The sequence below is a fragment of the Alosa alosa genome, chromosome 18 (assembly GCF_017589495.1).
Source record: "Alosa alosa isolate M-15738 ecotype Scorff River chromosome 18, AALO_Geno_1.1, whole genome shotgun sequence".
Lineage (NCBI taxonomy): Eukaryota > Metazoa > Chordata > Actinopteri > Clupeiformes > Clupeidae > Alosa > Alosa alosa.
This window is the reverse complement of record NC_063206.1, coordinates 29,083,027-29,095,526: the sequence shown is the minus strand read 5'-3', so window position 1 is coordinate 29,095,526 and position 12,500 is coordinate 29,083,027. Positions and strand designations below refer to the sequence as shown.

Below are 12,500 nucleotides of genomic sequence, written 5' to 3'. Positions count from 1 at the left end.
GGCCTGGTTAGTACTTGGATGGGAGACCGCCTGGGAATACCCAGGTGCTGTAAGCTTTTTGCTTGCGGTTGCAGGCAGAGCTGTTGAGGTTGATGACTCGTGTCCCCAGGCTGGTGGAGCTTTAATCGCTATTACGGCCATAACTACGCTGAGCACGCTGAACACGCCATCTCGCCTGATCTCGAAGCTAAGCAGCGTCGGGCCTGGTTAGTACTTGGATGGGAGACCGCCTGGGAATACCAGGTGCAGCGGTTGAAGGTTGATGAACGTGTCCGAAAGTGGTTGAGTAATCGCTACGGCCATACCACGCTGAGCACGCCGGCCTCGCCTGATCTCGAAGCTAAGCAGCGCCGAGCCTGGTTAGTACTTGGATGGGAGACCGCCTGGGAATACCAGGTGCTGTAAGCGTTTTGCTTGCTTGTGCAGGCTGAGCGGTTGAGGTTGATGAACGTCGGAGTGGTTGAGTAAAAACTACGGCCATGCCACGCTGAAAACGCCCGCTCTCGCCTGATCTCGAAGCTAAGCAGCGCCTGGCGGTTTAGTACTGGATGGGAGACCGCCTGGGAATACCAGGTGCTGTAAGTGTTTTGTTTGCTTGTGCAGGCAGAGCGGTTGAGGTTGATGAGCGGTTCGAGTGGTTGAGTATTCGCCTACGGCCATACCACGCTGAGCACGCCCCTCTCGCCTGATCTCGAAGCTAAGCAGCCGGGCCTGGTTAGTACTTGATGGGAGACGCCTGGGAATACCAGGTGCTGTAAGCGGTTTTGTTTGCTTGTGCAGGCAGAGCGGTTGAAGGTTGATGAACGTGTCAGTGGTTGAGTAATCGCTTACAGCCATACCACGCTGAGCACGCCCGCCTCGCCTGATCTTGGAAGCTTAGCAGCGTGAGGTGCCTGGTTAGTACTTGGATGGGAGACCGCCTGGGAATACCAGGTGCTGTAAAGCGTTTTGCTTGCTTGTGCAGGCAGAGCGTTGAGGCTGATGAACGGTCGAAAGTGGTTGAGTAATCGCCACGGCCATACACACGCTGAGCACGCCTGCTCGCCTGATCTCGAAGCTAAGCAGCGCCGGGCCTGGTTAGTACTTGATGGGAGACAGCCTGGGAATACCAGGTGCTGTAAGCCGTTTGCTTGCTTGTGCAGGCAGAGCGGTTGAAGGTTGATGAACGTGGTCCGAAAGTGGTTGAGTAATAAACTACGGCCATACCACGCTGAGCACGCTTCGCTCTCGTCTGATCTTCGAAGCTAAGCAGCCCCGGCCTGGATTTAGTACTTGATGGGAGACCGCCTGGGAATACCAGGTGCTGGAAGGTTTGCTTGCTTGTGCAGGCAGAGCGGTTGAGGTTGATGAACGCGGTCGAAAGTGGTTGAGTAATCGCTACAGCCATACCCGCGCTGAGCGCGCCTGCCTCGCCTGATCTCGAAGCTTAGCAGCCGGGCCTGGTTAGTACTTGGATGGGAGACAGCCTGGGAATACCAGGTGCTGTGTTGCCTGTTTGCTTGTGCAGGCAGAGCGGCCGAAGGTTGATGAACGTCCGGCGGGTTGAGTAATCGCTACGGCCATACCACGCTGAGCTGAGCGCGGGCTCTCGCCTGATCTCGAAGCTAAGCAGCGCCGAGCCTGGTTAGTACTTGGATGGGAGACCGCCTGGGAATACCAGGTGCTGGAAGCGGTTTGCTTGCTTGTGCAGGCAGAGCGTTGAAGGTTGATGAACGCGGTCCGAGTGGTTGAGTAATCGCTACAGCCATACCCACGCTGAGCACGCCCCGCTCTCGCCTGATCTCGAAGCTTAGCAGCCGCGGCCTGGTTAGTACTTGATGGGAGACCGCCTGGGAATACCAGGTGCTGTAAGCGTTTTGCTTGCTTGTGCAGGCAGAGCGGTTGAGGTTGATGAGCGTGTCCAGTGGTTGAGTAATCGCTTACGCCGGCCATACCACGCTGAGCACGCCTGCTCTCGCCTGATCTTGGAAGCTAAGCAGCGCCGGGCCTGGTTAGTACTTTGATGGGAGACCGCCTGGGAATACCAGGTGCTGTAAAGCGTTTTTGTTTGCTTGTGCAGGCAGAGCCGGTTGAAGGTTGATGGCGTGTCCAGTGGTTGAGTAATCGCTACGGCCATACACGCTGAGCACGCCAGCTCTCGCCTGATCTCGAAGCTAAGCAGCCGGGCCTGGTTAGTACTTTGATGGGAGACCGCCTGGGAATACCAGGTGCTGTAAGCGCTTTGCCTGCTTGTGCAGGCAGAGCGTTGAAGGTTGATGAACGGTCCAGTGGTTGAGTAATAAACTACGGCCATACCGCGCTGAGCACGCCCGCTCTCGCCTGATCTCGGAAGCTAAGCAGCGTCGGGCCTGGTTAGTACTTGATGGGAGACCGCCTGGGAATACCAGGTGCTGTAAGCGTTTTGGTTGCTTGTGCAGGCAGAGCGGTTGAGGTTGATGAGCCGTGTCCAGTGGTTGAGTAATCGCCACGCCATACCACGCTGAGCACGCCCGCTCTCGCCTGATCTCGAAGCTAAGCAGCGCCGGGCCTGGTTAGTACTTGGATGGGAGACCGCCTGGGAATACCAGGTGCTGTAAGCTTTTGCTTGCTTGTGCAGGCAGAGCGGTTGAAGGTTGATGAACATGTCAGTGGTTGAGTAATCGCCTACGCCATACCACGCCGAGCACGCCCGGCCTCGCCTGATCTCGAAGCTAAGCAGCCGCCGGGCCTGGTTAGTACTTGGATGGGAGACCGCCTGGGAATACCAGGTGCTGTAAGCATTTTGTTTTGCTTGTGCAGGCAGAGCGGTTGAGGTTGATGAACGTGGTCCGAAGTGGTAGAGTAATCGCCACGGCCATACCACGCCTGAGCATGCCCGCCTCGCCTGATCCGGAAGCTAAGCAGCTGTCGGGCCTGGTTAGTACTTGGATGGGAGACCGCCTGGGAATGGCTTATGACCCCCCCAAGTACATATTGCTCAACCCTGGGATCGATCGAAAAAGATCAAAATGGATGGCTCCATCTGGTGGTCAACGTCTTGAAGTGTTATTTTCAGAAATTGTCATGTACAAGGCCTTTTATTGAAATCCACAAGTCTGAATGTTTTGTTTATTATTTTCACAATTTGAGTTGATGTAGCTGATGAGATTCATATAGTCAAGTGGAAAAGTGTGCAATTGTTAATTGTTTGTGTTTTTTTTTTACACTATCCTACCCCTTCTGAAACCCAAGCATACAGGGACTCCAATACTTTTAGAACTTTTATTATTCATTTAAAAGGCAATGCATGAAAACACAAGTAAACAAGATCTGTTTAGTTTAAAGCTCGCTCACCACGACAAGGTACAGATCTACGAGCGAGAACGCGAGACAAGACGAGAGACAAACATTTACTACCATTTACAAATATTTAGTTAAACATGGAGCTGACAGACATACAAACATTACAAAGACACGCACACATAAATAACATTAATAATAATTAAAAACACTAAACAATAAAGAACAGGATTATCCAAAGACTCAGGTCACCAATCAACAAATAAAGGCTCAAGCCATTCCTGTCTGTTAAATTTTTTTGTGTGTGTTTTCTTTGGCAAACTTTGGTTAAAAATGAAGCAGACAAAGACATACAAACATCAGAAAGACATGAAGCTGGCAAAGACAAACAAACAACACGCATGACAAAAACACAGATTATCTGAACATGAACAACCACTAAAGGGTATGTAAACTGATTGTGTTAGATCGGAACTGATTAAGGTTAAAATGATTGAGGTTAGATTGGCCTTGATATTGAACATAGGCCAGAACATGTTTGTATAAAAAAAAAAGATACTACAAAGTGCATTTAAACAGCAACATAAATAATAATTAAAAAAAAACAAACACACTAACATTCTAAAGTAAAACTGTAAAGTGCATTTTTTTTACTTTTGAACTACATACATAAATAGATTGTGTTTTAAAGTGCTTCAGCAAGTACAAACAAACACACAAACAAACAAACACAAACAAGCATCTCTTCCTCTCCTACAGATGGCACAAGAGAAGTGGCATCACACAGGTAAGTTATTTACAGTTATTTACACAGTTCTCCTCTTTTCCAACTCTGCATCCACCACACTTTTAAAGTGTTCAAAGCTGTCATACACCACATTGTCAAACCCAGAAGTGGTGGATTTCCTTGTGAATGGACAGTAGGAAAATATCTTCTGGGTGCTTTCAGCCACTTTGTCCTTGGAAGGTGTGTACCTCTTCCGCTTTCCACCACAATTAGGCACGTGGCAAGCCCCACATGGCCGCAAGGACTTGTTCGGCATGAATGCCTTAACTTTTGGTTCAGGAGGTACAAAGCTCTGGCTGCATGATGGCCCACGAAACAGGACTGACGGAGCCTGTGGCTGTGCGGGGAGAACCAGCAGTATGGGTGCTGCCGACACAGGGGGTGGTCCATAGGTGGGCGCAGCAGGCTTTGGCTGGAGGTGAGTGGACGCAGCAGGCTTTGGCCAAGTGGAGGAGGACGACGCCGTGGGCTGAACGGGCCGGTTCACAGGAGGCACAGGCTCTGGCTCTTCAACAAATAATCTGGAAATATAAAATACACATGTAATGAGTATTAATATGACGTGTGTGCTATTTGCTTCCCACAGCCAACAGGTGAAACAAAGTGCTTATGACAACTTACCTCCGCTTCTCACCACGCCTTTTTCCAGCCTCGTGATGAACGTGCTGGTACTGGACCTGAGGCCGGTCTGGCGGTGGGAGGGATGTTGGCAGCGCAGGAGCTTCCAGGAACAGTGCATCCGACAGAACTTTCAGGTGAGGCTGCCACCTTCTGCGCAGTACCTGCCGCCTGTGAGGTTGGCCTTTTTTCTCTTCCCTGGCAGCGAAGGTCGAGATGGACTTGGCATTTAAGTTGGGCAGTGGAATGGCGAAACCGCCGAGGATGGGGTCGTCTCGGACTCGGTCTGCAATCCTCTTATACTGTCCCTTCAAAGAAGCCGTGACCTTGCTGGGGGAGGTGAGCTGATTGGCCGGCGCTCGGTTCTTCAGCATCTTGAGGAGGAGGTAGAGCAGGCGACTGTCCTCGGTCACCTGTGCCGCCTGAGCGTACCTCATGTAGCCAAACTTGGTCTTCTGGGCTGCTCTGGTCTCGGGAGAGTCCGCCCCAAGGCACCGACCGAACAAGGTGTAGCCCCACCTGGACTCGTACCGCTTGACGAAGCGGGCGGCGGTCTTGTCGTGGTCGTGGAGAGAGCTGGCGGCGGCGGCGATCTTCTGCCTGAGGTCAGCCGGCACTAGGTGGTGGTCGCTGTTGTCGGCCAGTTCTAGGAGGAGCAAGGCCAGTGCCTCCACTTCCTCTATACCTGGTAGATGCAGATGTCGATGGCTCATCAGTACATCTTGCAGGGCAGGACTGTCCTCCTCTTCCGCCTGTTCTGCCTGGGTGAGGACGACGTGCTTCCCACAGACTCTGTCTATCGGGTCCTCCTCTGTATCAGAAGACATGCCGAGACCCTCGTCCGCCGTCTCGTCGTCTTCCTGCTCAGCAGTCTCCTCCTCCTCTTCCTCCTCACGCGACTGCTCTTCCTCAACTGCAAATATGTAATGGTACTAATCACAAACGTGTCTACACAACAGTAGGTATTTTTTTGCACCAGGTTTGTCATCATTGTTTAAGTGTGTGATCAAGTACTGTACCCTGCTGCACGTAATAGTTCCTGGCAGTGAAGCTGGTTGACTGGCACATGGCGTACTCGACACCAAGGAGCTCCTCCTCGTCGGGGTGCTCGTACGCTTCAGGGACCGGCATCGGTGCAGCAAAGTTGGGCTCCAGGACGTGCTCCTTGCCAAAGAGAAGCTCTGCCTGCTGGTTGACGCGCTGGATCTGCCGTACGTCCAAGCACGACGTCTGCAGGCCATGACCACCAGCGACACGGAGCGATGCCATGCGGTGGTTCCACTGCACGGCAAAGGACACCAAGTATACCTGAAACACATTTCCATTTTGACTGTTATTGACTGTTATTGTGTACAATGTTTACAAGTGATGACTGGAGCTGTGAAATAAAATGTATCATTGAAACTATTATTGACACTTTTCTTTTTAAATTACACTGTATGATGTGCTATATGAACATGTGTCTGCAATAAAGCTTTATATATATATTATGTTTTAATCACTCACTTGGAATGGCATAATCCCACATCGCTGTGAAGGGACGGCGTTGAACAGATGGGCGTGCAACCTCTCAAGAGAGTTGCTGCCTCGCCGGCACTTGTGCTTGTTCAGTCGGACGCCGTTCATCACCACCACCTTCACAGACACATACAGCGGTATGCCAGGGGGATCCTGTAACACACAACATATTGCAATGTCCTTATTTATTCTGGTGTCCTTTTGAAATGTTGCCATATACAAGTTGGAATGGTTTTGACACACGATGACCGCAAGGACATTAACCCACCTGCATGCAACTGAGGTGCTTGCTCGCAACTGCCCAGTGAGCGTCGACTGCCTCTGGCGACTTGAACAGGTGAACGCCATCGATGTCAAGGTCGCTGGTCCCCGAACGCAAGGATGGACTCTATCACCAGCAGTCTCCTGTAACACATAGGATACATTCCTTCAGCCGAAGCCGCTTAATCACATTACATTCAATATTTATTTATTTTTATTTTCAAAAGTTGATCTGACCGATACCTTGTCCAGTACAGTTGAATCCACTATGTGAATATGAAACCCACTTACCACAACCCCAATGGTAATACGCCTCTTACATACGACCTTAGGGATCTGGATGAGGTTTGAGGAAGGCCATCATCTCCTCATCAGAGTACCTGTCAGAGTTTGCTGCCGCTCGACCGCTTCGACCAGGAGTATCATGTCCGCTTTGTTGTAGGCAGCATGGGCACCCGCCATGGCACTCATGAGCACCAGACTTGGCGTAAGCTCTGCTTGATCACGACGTACGCCCCAGCTGCAGCCAGTGGCGGATGTCCAGCCTGATGACGGTACCCTCTTCACCCAAAGTCACCAAACAGGTTCTCCAAGAATCCATCAACCGTCACTGAAAATGACATGACATTTTGTGTAGGTGTGTTACATGTTGGGATTATCCATTTCATCATAGGTTCTTTAACCGTTATTGAACTTCACCGACAGCAGTTGTTGTCCGCTTGCGACACCACCTTCGAGCAGGAGCTGGCACGGCGAAAGCTGGCAACCAGACTCTCTGGCCATACGCAGCGTAGCACTCCCCTCAGACTCGACGCCACCACCACTGTGGTCAAGAACTGACCCTACTATTCAGCACGCTGGTGACGCATCGCATGGTGCCCCTGGCTGCCGCCAGATCTTCTTTTGAGAATCTATAAAACAAAGCAGAACATTCATTTAAGTGGTGTTTATCAACAGTCAAGTCTGTTCCATATGATCACAAGTACTTATGCGGTACATAATTTTCCTTCGTGCCGCCGAGCGTAATAAAGATTTCCCCAGTCGCATTGAGATTTGTCCCCTGTACATGGCATCTTTCTCCATCTCCAGGACCGCGCGCACCCCAGGACCCAAGCAGACGGAAGGGGAGACGGGCGATGGAGGTGTAAGTGCCGGGCTGCTCTGGCAAACGACAGTGATGCCTCTCTGGAGATCTAAGACTCCATCCAGCCAGCCGACGCGGGCGCGGTACAGGAGAGTTCGGTACAGGTCCCGACGCCCACCACCACCGTCGCGGGTTCCCTGCTGCAGCAGCTCTGCACCTGCTCATTGAGACAGCTGAGTCGGGTCGCATCAGGGTGACCACACCCTGTCCACAGCACGCTGCCACAGATTATGGCAGGAACATGCGCTTGACGGGCCGGGCAGGTTCATCAGAATTCTTTCGACAAAAATGCCAGCCAGGTGTACTGCTGCTGGTGACGGTGGGCTGCCCTGTCAAGCGTCGCTGTCGCTGTCGCAAGGCGCCTGGCTCAGCTCCTCTGAGCTTTAGACAGTGTTTGCACATCAACCCCGTCAGCAGCAGGGTGTATTAGAAGTTCATGTCAAGACACTTGTTCGGCTTTAGCTGCCGTGAACCCTCTTCCTCCAGGTACTACTGGTGCGGGAAGTTGGTGTTGGGGAAGGGATCAATGCCTTCATCTCACTGGGACCGTCACCAGAAGAAGGCAGGGTGGTGAAGAAGCATAGCGTTGGGCACAAACTCTGACTCCGCCATAGCAGGTGGGGCTGGGTGGAACCCATCTTTCTCCCTTAAAGAGCTCACTGGCTATCTCTCCCCCCCTGGACATTTTGTACTCTGACGCTTCCTCCTCAAACAGCCCGGTGAGGTCTCTGTTGGTCTTCAGCCACTCTGATGTCGGGGCTATACTGCGGGGCTTACGATTCAGGCAGCTGCTCCCAGAACTTCTGCCAGCCCTCCAGCACGACGCCACCGGTTCGAGGGTCTCGAGGGACGAGGGTCCGGCCTGTCAGCCTGCACACACAGAGCTGGCGAGAAGTCTTCCCCAGGTGGTCAGCTGCTGATTCCATCTCTGACTCCGCTCCAGGACACCTGAAGAGGGGAGAACACCATAAAATGTATCAACTGCATTGCTCCACACATACCGATGAATTTCACGCGGAACAAACACAAGTCCTAGCAGCCCACAGCATACTACAAAGTCATTTCATGTCTATTTCAGCATAATACTGTTTATACTCTGCAGCAGCCAACAACTCGGCATCGCTACGCAGTTGGGGTCCTGCTGAGAGAGGTCGGGACGGTCGGAGGAGTTCCGCCTTTCTTCGACAGCTTGCAGAAAAATAAACACAAACCATAGATTCATTCATAAAATAATACTTTACTAATACTGGTTACCAGCTTAACATCAATTACTCAGGTGTAAAGGTAACTGAGTTTATTTCCTACCTTCAACCTCCTGTCAAGGTGCCATGTGACAGGAGGGAACTCTCTGGTGTACTGAAAGCAGCCGCCTCCTTCTGCCACTTCAGCAGTTCGCTCTGCTCTCCTGTTATAGTACTTCGAAGAGCAACCACACCAGCCAGTCGACATCGCTTTTTAAAAGCCAACCGAAGGTCTGACCGGCGATTCTTCCTAACATCGCATGACCAGCTGACCTTTCAATAGCTCACCCCGATTCCTTACAGTCGCCTCCTGCTGTCTTTGCGATCCAGCCAGCGTAGGGTCAACAACGGTGCTGGGGTCAACGGTGCTGAGGGCCTCTGCCACAGATTTTGCCGCCTTCTGTACACTGCAGCCTGGCCTCTCCTGTCGGGGCAAGGTACAAAATGATGTTGGGGTAATTGGTGGTGTTGTTGTTGATGGCTGACCAGCGAGCGATTGGTCGCTCTTGCTGCAGACATCACAGTCAAAGGTCTCTCATGACGCATGGGATCTTCAAATGCCTCGGCCAGGTTGACCTTTTCAGTGAAAGTCTTGTTTCCACGCTGCACTGATAAACATATGCCTCCATGTTTCATCTGGTACAGTAAAACATGAATAAATGAGTAAAACTAAAAGCAGATGAGGGCTTATATAATTTTTTTAGAGACCCCTGTAGCCCTCGTGAAAAGTAGTTCACGCCATTCATTCCCACTTATGCCCATTCATTCATGCCCATTCATACATGCTTACATCTCTAAAGCTATTACTCCTTACACATAGGATTTCAAATCCACACTGTTGTAAACACCATCTCTATGGTCTTAAGAAGTGAGCTAGAGTGTCTGATCACGCTATTAAAGTATTTCCAGAGATCACAGGGTCATTACAGTGGCTTATTGGTGTTCTCATTCATTTCCTTTTCAATGCATTTACCATGCTAATCGCTGTTGACATGTTTACACTTCTAAAGCATACTACCACATCGGATTTCAACTCCACACTGTAACACCATCCCCATGGTCTTAAGAAGTGAGCTAGAGTGTCTGATCAATGCTTTTTAAAGTATTTCTTCTCCAGAGATCAAGCTTGTGGACATTACAGTATGGTTGGTACCTCTTATTCATTCATTTCAATGCATTTAGCATTCTAATCGCTGTTGATATTCTAACGCGATCTAAAAGCATTATTTCCAGCTTTACATTTCGAGTCCAATAACAGTAGTAATACATTCTTCAATGCCTCAACATAAAATCAATAGTCTGATCACATTTTAAACGCCTATCAGAGAGATCGAACTCTAGCTATTTTAATAAACAAGCTGTAAGTTAGCTTCAGCTAATTGGTGACAGAAAAATGAGTGTCACGGGCGCTAACGAGATTGTCATAAAAACCTCAGGCAAATTCACAGGCAAATTATCCAAAATATATAGAGTTTCAGTCATTACTTGCACATACTACACCAAACTTACCTGAGAGTGAAAAAAATAGTCCGGATCTGTCACAACTAATCGCAATAAATAAAAGATGGGTCGCCAGTATTTTTCTAATGCAGCTCAGTCTCAAATTACGCTCTTCTCCCGATCCTCGCTTCAATGATTGGTCTGTTGAGCCGCCAGCTCTGCTCAGCATTGCTCAACCATTGCCGATCGCCGCTCAACTCTACCAGCATTGCTCAACCATTGACCTGGCTGCCGACCCTTTATGTGTACTTGAGGAGCATTTGCCTGGGAATACCAGGTGTTGTAAGCTTTTGTTTGCTTGTGCAGGCAGAGCGTTGAAGGTTGATGAACTGTCCGAGTGGTTGAGTAATCGCTAAGGCCATACCATCGCTGAGCACGCCTCGCCTCGCCTGATCTCGAAGCTAAGCAGCGTCAGGGCCTGGTTAGTACTTCTGGATGGGAGACCGCCTTGGGAATGTACCAGGTGCTGTAAGCCGCTTTTAGTTTGCTTCAGCAGGCAGAGCGGTTGAAGGTTGATGAACGCGGTCCCGGCGGTTGAGTAATCACACGGCCATACCCGCCCGGAGTTAACGCCTTGATCCTCGAAGCCAAGCAGCCGGGCCTGGTTAGTACTTGATGGGAGACCGCCTGGGAATACCAGGTGCTGTAAGCGCTTTAAGTTTGTTTGCGCAGGCAGAGCGGTTGAAGGTTGATGAACGCGGTCCGGAAAGTGGGTTGAGTATCCACGGCCATACCACCGCTGAGCACGCCCGCTTCGCCTGATCTCTCGAAGCTGGGCAGGCCGTGGGTCTGGTTAGTACTTGGATGGGAGACCCGCCTGGGAATACCAGGTGCTGAAAGCGCTTTTGTTTGTTTGCGCAGGCAAAAGAGCTGAATGCTGATGAACGGTCCCGAAAGTGGTTGAGTAATCGCCACGGCCATACCACGCTGAGCACGCTCGGGCTCGGCCTGATTCGAAGCTACAATCGCCGGGCCTGGTTAGTACTTGATGGGGAGACCGCCTGGGAATACCAGGTGCTGTAAGCCGCTTTTGTTTGCTTGTGCAGGCAGCGAGCGGTTAAGGCGATGAACGCGGTCCCGGAAAGTGGTTGAGTAATCGCCAATGGCCATACCATCGCTGAGCACGCTCTCTCGCCTGATCTCTCGAAGCTGGCAGCCGCCGGGTCTGGTTAGTACTTGATGGGAGACCGCTTCGGGAATACCAGGTGTGCTGTAAGCCGCTTTTGCTTGTTTGTGCAGGCATAGCTGCTGAAGGTTGATGAACGGTCCAAGTGGTTGAGTAATCGCTAAGGCCATACCATCAGCTGAGCACACCTGCTCTCCCTCCTGATCTCGAAGCTAACAGGGCCCGGTTAGTACTTGATGGGAGACCACCTGGGAATACCAGGTGCTGCCGCTTTTGTTTTGCATGCGCAGGCAGAGCAGCTGAAGGTTGATGAACGTGGTCCGGGAGTGGTTGAGTAATCCTGCCACGTCCACCACACGCTGAGCACGCCCGCCAGAAGGCCGGGCCTGGTTAGTACTTGATGGGGGAGACCTGGGAATACCTTGTGCTGTAAGCTTTTGCTTGCTTCTGTGCAGGCAGAGCGTTGAGCGCTGATGAACGCGAAGTGTTGAGTAATCGCTACGGCCATAAATTAACGCTGAGCACCGCTCCGCCTGATCTCGAAGCCAAGCAGCCGCCGGCCTGGCGTTATTACTTGATGGGAGACCGCCTGGGGAATAACAGGTGCTGTGGGGAGCCGCTTTGTTTGCTTGCGCAGGCAAGAGCCGGTTAAGGCTGGATGAACGGTCCCGAAAGTGGTTGAGTAATCGCCACGGCCATACTGACGCCTGGAGTTAACGCCCCTCGCCTGATCTCTCGAAGCTAAGCAGCTACCGGGCCTGGTTGTACTGGATGGGAGACCACCTGGGAATACCCAGGTGCTGTAAGCCGCTTGCTTGGGTACGTGCAGCAGAGCCGCTGAAGGTTGGATGAACTTGTCCTGAAAGTGTTGAGTAATCGCTACGGGCCATACCACGCTGAGCACGCTCGCTGTAGCCGTCTGGTTAGTACTTGATAAGACCTTCTGGGAATACCAGGTGCTGTAAGCGCTTTGCTTGCTTGTGCAGGCATATGTTGAGGCTGATGAACGTGGTCCAGTGGTTGAGTAATCAGCACGGACATAACACG

The 12,500-nt window shown here is 51.2% G+C and overlaps 4 pseudogenes; all 4 read left to right on the top strand.

Moving 5' to 3' along the window:
* Positions 1–56, top strand: part of LOC125312206 — a 118-nt pseudogene extending 62 nt beyond the window's left edge.
* A 236-nt stretch (positions 57–292) lies between these two features.
* On the top strand, positions 293–408 carry LOC125312153 (annotated as a pseudogene).
* Positions 409–1,920: 1,512 nt separating this feature from the next.
* Positions 1,921–2,039, top strand: LOC125312136 (annotated as a pseudogene).
* Positions 2,040–2,281: 242 nt separating this feature from the next.
* Positions 2,282–2,399, top strand: LOC125312116 (annotated as a pseudogene).
* Positions 2,400–12,500: the final 10,101 nt, after the last annotated feature.